This window comes from Convolutriloba macropyga, chromosome 11 (assembly GCF_964194025.1).
Source record: "Convolutriloba macropyga chromosome 11, txConMacr16.3, whole genome shotgun sequence".
Taxonomy (NCBI): domain Eukaryota; kingdom Metazoa; phylum Xenacoelomorpha; order Acoela; family Convolutidae; genus Convolutriloba; species Convolutriloba macropyga.
The window spans coordinates 35,998,551-36,013,204 of record NC_134478.1 but is presented as its reverse complement, the minus strand read 5'-3'; positions in this window follow the sequence as shown (position 1 = coordinate 36,013,204).

Genomic DNA, 14,654 nt, shown 5'->3' with positions numbered 1-14,654 from the left:
GAAGGCAAAAATTTTTCATTTTGCCTTCTTGGAGGATGTGAAAGTAGCTGAGAAAATCCAAAACTGCTGAGAACTGAAAAATTATGCTTCCAAAATCAACGCTTTTAGTCAGTCAAAGAAGAAAATGTAAGCAAAAAAGACGCTAGAGAGTACGACAAAATTTACAAGCGAGCGGTACGAAATGGGAGGGGTGTTGAGAAACCAGTGCCAAACCTATTGAACAGCTACATCTCAGCTTTGGGTCAGCATTACTCATTGGAGCTAAGATTCCAAAGGGATACAAAACTTGAAATGTTTATATCAACAGTCAATCGATACAAATTTAGAAAGAAGGTTCGTAAAGATATTGAACTAGTCAGAATTGAAGCGCACCTTCGGGAAAGATTGATGTTCGCCATACTATTCAGTACTAAATCCATAGAAGCCTGGAAAATTAAGACTAATTCTGCATCATCGTACAAAGAAGTATGCCTAATTGAAAAGATACTAGCAGAATCTGATCTGCTAAACGGGTTGACTGGAACAATATTCAGATTTGTTGAAGGACCAATAGCCCCGACGGCTGAGCTCGACTCGATATTTCTACAATAGAAGTTCTCAAAGAGAATTGAGGTTGCTGAAGAAGCAATTGCAGTCTGTCACAATTTGTAATTTAACCGAAGAATTGGATAAGTCACAACGATTCAGTCACTGAAGCAATCACTGAAGACCTGAAGTCAATCAGCAACACGAAGCAAATCGAAGTACCCAAAACAGAGGGATTGTCAGTGCTTGGACTACAAAGGACTGCCACTGATGATAGTCTTCAAATTTGCATAGCTTTGAACAGGAAAGCACCTAATACACAAAAAAAAAACATTTTGTCACTGTATCGTCATTTTCTTGACCCGATTGAATTGTTTGTACCGTGAACAAACGAAAGCTGTTATTCACTGGGAACTATTTTGTTTTTGAACAGACTAGTAATTAAAGTGGCATACGAACAGCGATTTTTGATCAAATACAAACCACTAACATTTGTAGCAATCGTTGAAGAAAGAGACAAAGCGTAGACAATCATTTTCAATTAACTAAGCAAGAACAGATTGGTGAATAGGTAAAATTTCTTAATGTCGGAAAAAAAGCAAAATCCTACAGTTGTTACCATTCTTTGACGAAAAAGGACTCATACGCTCTGAGGGCAGAATGGGCAAAACTCAATTTGACTTCAATGCAAAGCATCCAATGTTGCTAAATAGCAATCACCACGTGGTTGAAAAATTCGCGCGAAACAAGCACGAGGACAAAAAAACACGAAGACACTGGACAAGTGAGAAACCTTGTTCATCAGATAGTGTGGATCCTAGGTATACAAAACGGCTTAAGAACACCAGTAATGACCGACCTAAGCAGAGAGGGGTTAGATGTTCCAACAGTCGTTACAAATGTTTGAGTGGACTATTTTGGCTTTTTCGTTGTGAAAGGTTAGCGAAGGAATGAAAAACGATGGGGTTGACTGTTCACAGGTCTAACTGTGAGAGCAGTGCATATACGGGTGGCACCCAAGGTGAACACAGATAGTTGTCTTGTTGCAAATGAGGGATTTATTGCCCGGAGGGTCAAACTGAATGAAATCATCAGCAACAACGGGACAAACTCTGATGGCGTTGAAACAAAAATTGGTTCAATCCACCCGCAGCACCTCAATTTGGAGGAGTATCGGATCGGTTGGTCAGAAATTGTAAGAATGCAATTTAAATATGCCGTGTTGGGGAACAAATTATTCAGCAGGTATTCTTTCAACTACGATGTGTATTGTAGAGCAGACATTGAACGCAAGACTGTTGACTCCAGTCATTTCAGACGTTAATGACTTGGGGGCATTGACTCCCAATCACATTTTGCATGGCAACAAGAACAAATATTTACCGTATCTGCCATGCGGATAGGAATGTGTTGATCATTGAAAAGTCTTTCGATAAGGCCTATGTAGACCTCAGTTGTGACAGATTTGGAAAATAGTTTTTCTAACGTTAACACTTCAACTAAGACAAACAAATTGAAGATCGAATCAAGCATTGAAGTAGTAGCCTGACAGGCAAAAATCAATGCTACATTCTATCGAGGTCATATTGATTTGCAAAAATTCCAAAACTCAAGCAAAATCTGAGGATAGAGAAGAAGAAGGACTGCTGCTTATGGTGCAGTCAACCAAAGCATTTGCACAAACGCTTATGAGCTACAACGTCCATTGAACTACAAAATAGGAACAAAAACTGAACCATTCGGTTTTTCTTACTGGGCTAGGAGGAGTAGTCATCTGACCCAAGACAGGCAAAAGAAAGCAAAAAATTTTTCATTTTGCCTTCTTGGAGGATGTGAAAGTAGCTGAGAATATCCAAAACTGCTGAGAACTGAAAAATTATGCTTCCAAAATCAACGCTTTTAGTCAGTCAAAGAAGAAAATGTAAGCAAAAAAGACGCTAGAGAGTACGACAAAATTTACAAGCGAGCGGTACGAAATGGGAGGGGTGTTGAGAAACCAGTGCCAAACCTATTGAACAGCTACATCTCAGCTTTGGGTCAGCATTACTCATTGGAGCTAAGATTCCAAAGGGATACAAAACTTGAAATGTTTATATCAACAGTCATTCGATACAAATTTAGAAAGAAATTTCGTAAAGATATTGAACTAGTCAGGATTGAAGCGCACCTTCGGGAAAGATTGATGTTCGCCATACTATTCAGTACTAAATTCATAGAAGCCTGGCAAAGTAAGACTAATTCTGCATCATCGTACAAAGAAGTATGCCTAATTGAAAGGATACTAGCAGAATCTGATCTGCTAAACGGGTTGACCGGAACAATATTCAGATTTGTTGAAAGACCAATAGCCCTGACGGCTGAGTTCGACTCGATATTTCTACAATAGAAGTTCTCAAAGAGAAATGAGGTTGCTGAAGAAGCAATTGCAGTCTGTCACAATTTGTAATTTAACCGAAGAAATGGATAAGTAACAACGATTCAGTTACTGAAGCAATCCCTGATGACCTGAAGTCAATCAGCAACACGAAGCAAATCGAAGTACCCAAAACAGAGGGATTGTCAGTGCTTGGACTACAAAGGACTGCCACTGATGATAGTCTTCAAATTTGCATATCTTTGAACAAGAAAGCACCTAATACACAAAACAAAACATTTTGTCACTGTATCGTCATATACTTGACCCGATTGAATTGTTTGTACCGTGAACAAACGAAGGCTGTTATTCACTGGGAACTATTTTGTTTTTGAACAGACTAGTAATTAAAGTGGCATACGAACAGCAATTATTGATCAAATACAAACCACTAACATTTGTAGTAAGCGTTGAAGAAAGAGACAAAGCGTAGACAATCATTTTCAATTAACTAAGCAAGAACAGATTGGTGAATAGGTAAAATTTCTTAATGTCGGAAAAAAGGCAAAATCCTACAGTTGTTACCATTCTTTGACAAAAAAGGACTCATACGCTCTGAGGGCAGAATGGGCAAAACTCAATTTGACTTCAATGCAAAGCATCCAATGTTGCTAAATAGCAATCACCACGTGGTTGAAAAATTCGCGCGAAACAAGCACGAGGACAAAAAAACACGAAGACACTGGACATGTGAGAAACCTTGTTCATCAGATAGTGTGGATCCTAGGTATACAAAACGGCTTAAGAACACCAGTAATGACCGACCTAAGCAGAGAGGGGTTAGATGTTCCAACAGTCGTTACAAATGTTGGAGTGGACTATTTTGGCTCTTTCGTTGTGAAGAGTTAGCGAAGGAATGAACAACGATGGGGTTGACTGTTCACAGATCTAACTGTGAGAGCGGTGCATATACGGGTGGCACCCAATGTGGACACAGATAGTTGTCTTGTTGCAAATGAGGGATTTATTGCCCGGAGGGTCAAACTGAATGAAATCATCAGCAACAACGGGACAAACTCTGATGGCGTTGAAACAAAAATTGGTTCAATCCACCCGCAGCACCTGAATTTGGAGTAGTATCGGATCGGTTGGTCAGAAATTGTAAGAATGCAATATATATATGCCGTGTTGGGGAACAAATTATTCAGCAGGTATTCTTTCAACTACGATGTGTATTGTAGAGCAGACATTGAACGCAAGACTGTTGACTCCAGTCATTTCAGACGTTAATGACTTGGGGGCATTGACTCCCAATCACATTCTGCATGGTAACAAGAACAAATGTTTACCGTATCTGCCATGCGGATAGGAATGTGTTGATCATTGAAAAGTCTTTCGACAAGGCCTATGTAGACCTCACTTGTGACAGATTTGGAAAATAGTTTTTCTAACGTTAAGTAACCGGCAAAAATGGCGATATACTGCAGACGAACTTAAGGAAAACAATCTTGCGCGTTCTATCCAAGGCAGCAATGAGCAAGGTTATTATATCATGAGTCGAGGTACGGAGAACATCGATGGGTCTGACGATGAGATTCGATCAGCGACAGTTCGAACAAGCGACGGAGTTTACAAGAGATCAGTAATTAAGTTTGCCCTTGTTCTATTTTGGAGGGATGGACGTTTGCCATGAAAAACAGAGCCGTCGAGGTTGAGGCTACACTTCAACTAAAACAAACAAATTGAAGATCGAATTAACCAGTGAAGTAGTAGCCTGACAGGCAAAAATCAATGCTGCATTCTATCGGGGTCATATTGATTTGCAAAAAATCCAAAACTCAAGCAAAATTTTTTCTGTTCCAATTCAAATTATTCGTTACTGTGATCGAAACAAATTTTTGAACAGCACATTTTATCGACTAGTCGACGAGAGTAATTAGGTATTAACTGGTGCAACGGTAATCTACAATATAGCGGACAATACAGTTCACAAAAGGTACTTCCAAATATGAAATATCCCGACAGATTTGAAACAGCTGAAAAGAACTGGGTGTTGTAAAGTTTTTCTTGTGTTTAATCAGCCATTACAAGATTTCAGGGACGGTAAGCATGTTCGTCGGTTTTGCGTGGTGAAGATGGTTGTCTTTTCGCACGTTTTTTCCGTTATCGCTTCAATTGGAGGCTCATGTTACCTCGGTACTGCAAAAGAAATAATGGGTTTTTGTCTTTCGCTTTTCGTTTGTGTCTCCTCTGTTGTTTTTTTTCGCCACAAGTTTTCAGTTCATATTTACTATCTTTTTTTTGTAGAGAATCATTGATAATTCTAAAAATCCAAACTTCAGGTCAATGTTTTTTAAAGTAAATATTTTCATTTTCCGTCAGAGCTTTGCCAAAATTATGCCATGTGCTGGTGCTTCTAAAAATCGGCGAACAGTCTCTTCTTCGATAGTTTCTTATTTTGGATTAGTTCTCACCTGCGGAAAATCAAGACAACCCCCTTATCGGTTGGTTTCATGTATCACTAACAATTATTTTCTTTACAGCTGTTTACATTAATGTTCATGTCCAAAAGGCAAAATTGCCATTCCTGTCTGTCCTCCTAATTGTGAATTCCAGTCTCCTGTGAAGATTGTTGACTTTTTTGACCAAACTGTTTTTATCGCCATTTACAGCTTAAATTATGCCGTCTACATATCTTCCGAATAAATGGAAAATGTTTTTAGGCCCAACCCTGGGATAGCAAATGCTATCGGTGACAGCTTTTGCCTCAGATCAATTGCTTCTGCTTCTATAGCTGCTGCCAGACAACTGGCTCCGATAATGAGCACCATACAGCCCGTTTAAACGTAACCCCCTAAATACTGTAAGTAAACCATGATTGGTAGTTATTAATGTTCTATGTTGGGATGGGGAACGTGCTTACGACAATTTTGATTTTGAAATATTAAAGTAAATCTAAATTTCATTCGTTTTGTTTTGCTTGTTTTGTCGCTATAAAAGGTTTTGAGAAGTCGACTACTTCCGTCAGGTTTTGAAAAATGATTGTGTTTTTGTTTTGCCGGCTTTTTCCATGAATTAGATCAAAAGACAACTTGTCCTTGACATCGCCGGCCCATTTGCAGGATTGCAAAAAAGAATAATACTGTTGAAATAAGTGTTGAATCAACCATCCAGCTGAATAATGAAATAAATTCAAAATAAGGGTAATGGAAATAAAAGGGTACAAAACCTAATCGGGTGATTCGTTACAACGAGTCACCTAAAATAATAACGGTATTACCAAACGAAATAACCAAAATTGTTAAATGAAAGCCAGGGGGTTTCAGACGAACCTCTATGAAATAATATCAAAAAAGGTTAAGACGAGTGCGATCGATAAGATTTTGCCATAAAACACAATCGTTGGCAGTTGGAAAGAGTTATTTTTAATATAAGCAAAGTAATTGCGAAAGTAGTCCAAAGTAATGGGTATTCCCCATTAAACGTTATAGGACGGCTCAGCTGGGTTGGTGTCCTGTGTTTAAATATTTTAGAGTAGATTGGGATGATTGATAATGTGCAGTTGCTCAGTGTTTCAACCATTCAATTCTGAAACATTTATTTCAGACAAACGGCTCTTTCCTGTTTTTGTGCCCTAGCTTTGTTAGCCGAGTTGCCTTGAACAGGCTAACACTAATGAAAGCGTATGAGACCAAATGTATGCAAGCAATTGCAACAATGACGGTTTCACAAAAAAATTATTTGAATTGGTGCAAAAGCAATAATAAGTTATGGTGTCGATATATTGCTAAATTTGGGATCCAATAAACACAATCATTTAACGTAACCCCCTAAATACTGTAAGTAAACCATGATTGGTAGTTATTAATGTTCTATGTTGGGATGGGGAACGAGCTTACGACAATTTTGATTTTGAAATATTAAAGTAATTCTAAATTTCATTCGTTTTATTTTGCTTGTTTTGTCGCTATAAAAGGTTTTGAGAAGTCGACTACTTCCGTCAGATTTTGAAAAATGATTGTGTTTTTGTTTTGCCGGCTTTTTCCATGAAGTCGATCAAAACACAACTTGTCCTTGACATCGCCGGCCCATTTGCAGGATTGCAAAAAAGAATAATACTGTTGAAATAAGTGTTGAATCAACCATCCAGCTGAATAATGAAATAAATTCAAAATAAGGGTAATGGAAATAAAAGGGTACAAAACCTAATCGGGTGATTCGTTACAACGAGTCACCTAAAATAATAACGGTATTACCAAACGAAATAACCAAAATTGTTAAATGAAAGCCAGGGGGTTTCAGACGAACCTCTATGAAATAATATCAAAAAAGGTTAAGACGAGTGCGATCGATAAGATTTTGCCATAAAACACAATCGTTGGCAGTTGGAAAGCGTTATTTTTAATATAAGCAAAGTAATTGCGAAAGTAGTCCAAAGTAATGGGTATTCCCCATTAAACGTTATAGGACGGCTAAGCTGGGTTGGTGTCCTGTGTTTAAATATTTTAGAGTAGATTGGGATGATTGATAGTGTGCAGTTGCTCAGTGTTTCAACCATTCAATTCTGAAACATTTATTTCAGAGAAACGGCTCTTTCCTGTTTTTGTGCCCTAGCTTTGTTAGCCGAGTTGCCTTGAATAGGCTAACACTAATGAAAGCGTATGAGACCAAATGTATGCAAGCAATTGCAACAATGACGGTTTCACAAAAAAATTATTTGAATTGGTGCAAAAGCAATGATAAGTTATGGTGTCGATATATTGCTAAATTTGGGATCCAATAAACACAATCCTTTAACTGAATTTTTCATCGTAAAACCTATTGATTCAAAATTTGGTCAGAAAACAATTTGCTAAATTTTACGACGGGACTAATGCGCTCACCGCTGGGGGTTTTCAAATTGACTGATCGAATGATCTCATCATCTCCGGAAAAAACTTGCGTTACTCTGGCAACAGGCCAGAGGCCTCGGGGTTGAAACTCTCAAGGATGCATACAAAGTCGCTGATTTTTAGATTTTTTGAACTTTTATTCCATTTGGAACGAATTTGTTGTCCTGGAAGGTACTCTCCTAGAAATCGATTCCAGAAGTGAGCAGTTAATTGTTGCGATGTACGCCAAGCTTTCGAATTGTTCTTTTTGTCTCCAATAAAAGCGCCAGGAGGCAAATTGACCGAAGACCTACCCAGAAGACAGTGGTTCTGCATAACAGGTAAAGGATCATTTATATCACTTGGAACGTTTGTTAAGGGCCTAGAGTTCATATTTGCTTCTATCTCACACGTAACTGTGCATTATATTTCATCGGTAAGCGTTCGTGACCTGATGATTTTGAAGAGAGACAGTTTAAAAATCTGTACTAATCGCTCCCAAATTCCGCCGAAATCGGGGCCGCTGGATGGTTAAACTTCCATAGGATTTCGACTTCCATAAGGTGCAACTTCGCCGCAAATAATTTTGATGCTTTTAGATTGGCATTGCTTGACTGGAGGCTGTTCTTTGGACCAACAAATGACTTTCCGCAGTCTGAAAAAAAATTTGTTGTGTTTTCCTTTCCGGCTGACAAAACGTCTTGTGCAAATAATTGTTGAGTTGATGCTAAGATCATTTGAGACCTCAAGTTGGACTGCTCTGACAGCTAGACATGTAAATAGTAGTACGTAACGACTAAACAGCTTGCCATTGTTCTCAACAGGAAACGGGCCAATAAAATCAAGTCCAGTTATTTTGAAGACAAATTGATTGTTTTTAGGCAACATTTCCTGAGTTAAATCTGCCATTTTAGGAATGCTGACGTCTTGGATCATTCGGCGACATGGAAGACAGAGTCTAATCGTTTGTTTTACTACCGCTCGACACCGGAGTATCCAGTAATACTCCTATCGAATGTTCCTAGTTTGTTCCTGACCACAGTGGCAGTTAAGTTCATGTGTATGTTGTATCAACAATCCGGTGGCAATATTATCGCCGTCAAGTATCAACGGGTAAAGAATACTTTTGACAAACGGCCTCTCGCTCGGATTTGGTAGTTTTTGTCTAAGAACGGGGATAGATAATTTTAGTCTACTGGAGCTGGATATATCATCACATTATTTCAAAGCAAAGACTTCCGCTTTGAAATCTTATTTCTGGGTTGTTTGAATGATATGAAGATACTCTTTAGTATAGTAGCCTAACTGAATTTCTTTACTACGTTTCTTGCAGTTACTGTTGAAGAAGAAACAAAAAGGCGGTTACCAGCATTATTCTGTTCCAACTGCTGAATCTCTTCAAAACGACAACAGTTTCTATTACAGGTATTCAGGAAGGAAAAGATACTATCTTCACGTAGTGCGATTGCAGAACAACTTGTTTGGGCCAGTGGGATCTATGTTTACTCAAAAACGATGATCTTGAAACGTTTGGTAAACACTATAACCTCGAGTTCCGTCATCTGCTGGGTTAGCTGCCGTTGGAATGTACCTCCAATCAAAAGGAGATGAGACAGTCAAAGTTTTGTTCAGGCGATTAGCAATGAAATTTCTGTAGCGCATTTTCGGTGTTCGCAACCAGTAGGGAACAGTTGTGCTGTCAGACCAAAATATGATTTCGGATAACTTTATATCTTGTTCTTCCTTAACAAATTGTGCAAGTTGAGCACCATACACGGCTGCTTGCAATTCCAATTTCGGAATTGTCATTTTTTTCAGAGGGGCTACTCGAGCTTTTCTTATAACGAATCTAACGACAATTGACTGATCGGAGTACTCAACTCTGATATAACAGACGAATGACAGAGCAAATTCGGAAGCATCAGTAAATGTATGAAAATGAACTGACCGGACATGTTTGTCCAGCAAGTAGTTTCTGGGGATTTGTAAGTCCCTGAAGTTGAGAAGTGGTTTATCCCATTTCGATTCTTGATTCCAAGCAGTCTTTAAACTTTCTGGTGGCGAATGGTTAAAGCAGCAATAAATCCAAGTGGATCAAATAGGGATCTTACAAATCTCAGTAGCTTTCTCTGAGTTATGTCTTTATTTAATTTGATTTTTTTGGAAAAGCTTATTTTCGATTATGTAGCAATCAGTTATTGGGTTCCACGTTAACCCAAGTGCCTTTTGATTTTGAGGCTGAAGTTTTGATGGGTCCCATCTTATGCCAGGTTCTACAGTTTTGACCAACTCAGAACCGTTAGAAGTCCATTTGGTAAGGTTGAAACCTCCTCCTGATAAGGTTGCTCTCTTTTCACGAAGTATCCTTAGTGCCTTTTCTACCGAGTTAGTAGCAACATAGAGGTTGTCCACGTAGACGTTGCGTTCAATGTATTGGATGACTTCTGATAACTGTTCACAATTGTCATGAGCTGTTTTTCTCAGTGCATATGATGCAATGCAAGGCGAGTCCAGATCTGGTCTTTTCATTGGCTACACGCCGCACTTTACCTTGCTTGTACTCGTTGGTTACTGGATGGTGAGGTAGGAAAAGAGTAATCAAAACCAAGTCCTCGGTGTCAGAATCAACTTCACTGACATATCCGTTCAGCAGATCCTTCTGAAGCGTTCCTTCCTAAATTTTTTTGAGCTGTTCGTTTTTTGAAAGTTTGTCGTTCAATTGGTAAAGCTGCTTCTCAGCAAGTCATCTGTTTTTGGAAAGTTTCGCATTTTCCTTCCAGAGGAGGCCAACTTGATAGTGTCCGTCAACGACTTGTGTTGTGTTCTCCAGTATTTCAAGGGCTCTTTTGTCAATTTTGAACATTGCTTTTCGGATATAGCTATGCCTAAAATTTCTATTTTCATCCAATCTGATACCATTTTGAACATTTGTTCATCCATATTAGAATGACTATTCAATTGAGTGAACTGTACGGGGTAAGACTCTTCTTAGTGCCAAATCTTTTTTTTTCCTGCACATGTCCAGCGTAGCTGGGTCTCTACTCCCCAAGAAGCATTCTTGCGTCCTTTCAACATTTGATTATATATTCCAAGGATTATTGAGACAGAGTTTTTCCAGTTTCAGAAAAACTGATATGACTGAGGTGTTCTAACGATGCACAGAGTTGGTTCAATTTTTGTGTATCAACAGGGACAAATTCAGATTCGGGAGAACAATAACGTCAGTTTGAAGACAGGATTGCTGTTCAGACTGCAGTGGCTTATATAAAACTTTTTCTACACTTGTTATTACGGCAGACGTTTTTTGAGGTGCGCTTGTTGACGTGGTGGTTTCCAAAACAGTTCAAACACAACTTTATTTTTCTTATATGGTCTCCTCGAATGCTCGGTGGAAGAGACTGAAAATGCGTGCATTTATACAAAAAAATGACAATTTTTATTGCTGGGGCATGGCTTGATTGCTGTCTGATTGTTCTGAAATGGCGAGTAGTCACATGTGTTGCTTCCGAATTGCGACGTATAATTATTTTTTTTTGTCGTTGGTAGCGTTATTTTAGCCGCTAGAAAAAATTGGTTTACCAGGTGTTTTGAAGTTGTTTTGCGTAACATGATTGAGCTCAAATCATTACAAGCGTTAAAGAAATGGAGAATCCACTCAGATAATGTTTGAAGGGACGGCTGATGATAGTTTCTCTCCAAAACTAATTTGTTCTACTCAAGCCGTGCAGGGTTGGGAAACTTTACGTGTGCAACTTTCAGATTCGTTGTTGAATGTAGATTGTGAATGAAACCTAATTGGGAGAAGGTGTCCTCCATTGTTAAAAGGATAGAGTAGAACTCTGTGTAGCTTCTTTGGTGAGCTAGATTTGGGGCTTAGGAGAGTTTTTCGAGAAATGCGTTTACAATACGTTTTGGGTTACCAAAATGCTCTTGGTGGCAATTTATTGCGGATACGAACAGGTCACCGTCGCAACCGTAACCGTCAACCAGCGCCTTGGCTTTGTTGCTTAATATCGATTGTAAATGAATAATTTTTTAGTTTGACTGATCGATCGATCCCATCATCTCCGGGAAAAACTTGCGTTACTCTGGCAACAGGCCACAGTCCTCGGGGGTGAAGTCCTCAAGGATCCATACACAGTCGCCGATTTTCAAATTTTTTGAACTTTTGTTCCATTTGGAACGAATTTGTTGTCCTGGAAGGTACTCTCCCAGAAATCGATTCCAAAAGTGAGCAGTTAATTGTTGCGATGTACGCCAAGCTTTCGAATTGTTCTTTTTGTCTCCAATAAAAGCGCCAGGAGGCAAATTGACCGAAGACCTACCTAGAAGACAGTGGTTCTGCATAACAGGTAAAGGATCATTTATATCACTTGGAACGTTTGTTAAGGGCCTAGAGTTCATATTTGGTTCTATCTCACACGTAACTGTGCATAATATTTCATCGGTAAGCGTTCGTGACCTGATGACTTTGAAGAGAGACAGTTTTAAAATCTGTACTAATAGCTCACAAATTCCGCCGACATGCGGGGCCGCTGGATGGTTAAACTTTCATAGGATTCCGACTTTCGTATGGTTGACTTTGCAAAAAATTATTTTGACGCTTTTAGGTCGGCATTGCTGAACTGTAGGCTGTTGTTCGAACCAACAAATGACTTTCCGCTGTCTGAAAAAAATGTGTTGTGTTTTCCTTTCTGGCTGAAAAAACGTCTTGTGCAATTAATTGTTGAGTCGGTGCTAAGATCTTTTGAGACCTCAAGATGGACTGCTTTGACAGCTAGACATGTAAATGCTTGCCATTGCTCTTAACAGGAAACGGTCCAATAAAATCAAGCCCAGTTGTTTGGAAGACAAATTGATTGTTTTTAGGCAATCTTTCCTGAGTTAGATCTGCCATTTTAGGAATGCTGACGTCTTGGATCATTCGGCGACATGGAAGACAGTGTCTAATCATTTGTTTTACTACCGCTCGACACTGAAGTATCCAGTAATACTCCACTAGAATTTTTCTAGTTTGTTCGGGACCACAGTGACAGTTAAGTTCATGTGTATGTTGTATCAACAAACTGGTGGCAGTGTTATTGCCGTCAATTATCAGCGGGTAACGAGATGTCATCAAAAAACATGCTTTTGATAAAACGGCTTCTCGCTCGGAGTTGGTTTTTTTTGTCTAAGAACGGAGATAGATGTTTTTAGTCTGCTGGAACTGAATATATCAAATCGACAACAGTTTCTGTTGCAGGTAATGCGGAAGAAAAAGATACCATCTTCACTTACTGCGATTGCACAATATCTGGTTTGGGCCAGTGGGTTCTATGTTTACTCAAAAACGATGGTCCAGAAACGATGGTCCTGAAACGTTTGGTAAACACTATATCCTTGGGTTCCATCATCCACTGGGTTGGCTGCCGAACGAATGTACCTCCAATCAAAAGGAGATGAGACATTCAATATTTTGGTCAGGTGATTCGCAATGAAAATTTTGTAGCGCATTTCAGGTGTTGGCAACAAGAGAACAGTTTCCCTGTCAGACCGAAATATGATTTCGGCTAAATCTAAATCTTGTTCTCCCTTAAAAAATTGTGCAAGTTGAGCACCATGCATGGCTGCTTGCAATTCCGATTTGGAATAGTCGTCTTTGTCAGTGGGGCTACTCGAGCTTTTCTTATAACAAATCTAACGACAATTGACTGATCGGAGTACTCAACCCTAATATAACAGATGAATGAGAGAGCAAATTCGGAAGCATCAGTAAATGTATGAAAATGAACTGACCGGACAGGTTTGTCCAGAAAGTAGTTTCTGGGGATTTGTAAGTCCTTGAAGTTGAGGAGTGGTTTATCCCATTTCGGTTCTTGATTCCAAGCAGTCTTTAAACTTTCTGGTGGCGAATGGTTAAAGGAGCAGAAAATCCAAGTGGATCAAAAAGGGACCTTACAAATCTCAGTAGCTTTCTCTGAGTTATGTCTTCATTTAACTTGATTTTTTTGGAAAAGCTTAGTTTCGATTATGTAGCAATCAGTTATTGGGTTCCAAGTTAACCCAAGTGCCTTTTGATTTTGAGGCTGAAGTTTTGATGGGTCCAATCTTATGCCATGTTCTACAGTTTTGACCAACTCAGAACTGTTAGAAGTCCATTTGGTAAGGTTGAAACCTCCTCTTGATAAGGTTGCTCTCTTTTCACGAAGTATCCTTTGTGCTTTGTCTACCGAGTTAGTAGCAACATAGAGGTTGTCTATGTAGACGTTGCGTTCAATGTATTGGATGACTTCTGATAACTGTTCAAAATTGTCATGAGCTGTTTTTCTCAGTGCATATGATGCAATGCAAGGCGAGTCCGTAGCGCCAATATGGCTTGTGTACTCATATGTATCAACGCGTTCATCATTAATCCAGAGAAAATTCAGAATTTTTTGATCCCCAGGAGTTACTTTGACCTGCATGATCATCTGTTCAATGTCTGCGCATAATGCAATAATGTCCTCTCTAAATCGCAAAGTAGCTCCGGCGATGTTACTAAGCAGATCTGGTCCTTTCAGTAAGTTCGAGTTCAAGGACTGATCTTAAACAACAATTGACGCATTGGCTACACGCCGCACTTTACCCGGCTTGTTTTCGTTGGTTACTGGATGGTGAAGTAGGAAAAGAGTAATCAAAACCAAGTCCTCGGTGTCAGAATCAACTTCAGTGACATATCCGTTCAGCAGATCCTTCTGAAGCGTTCCTTCGTACATTTTTTTGAGCTGTTCGTTTTTTTTAAATTTTGTCGTTCAATTGGTAAAATTGCTTCTCAGCAAGTCATCTGTTGTTGGAAAGTTTTGCATTTTCTTTCCAGAGGAGACCAACTTGATAGTGTCCGTCAACGAGTTGTGTTGTGTTGCCCAGTATTTCAAGGGCTCTTTTGT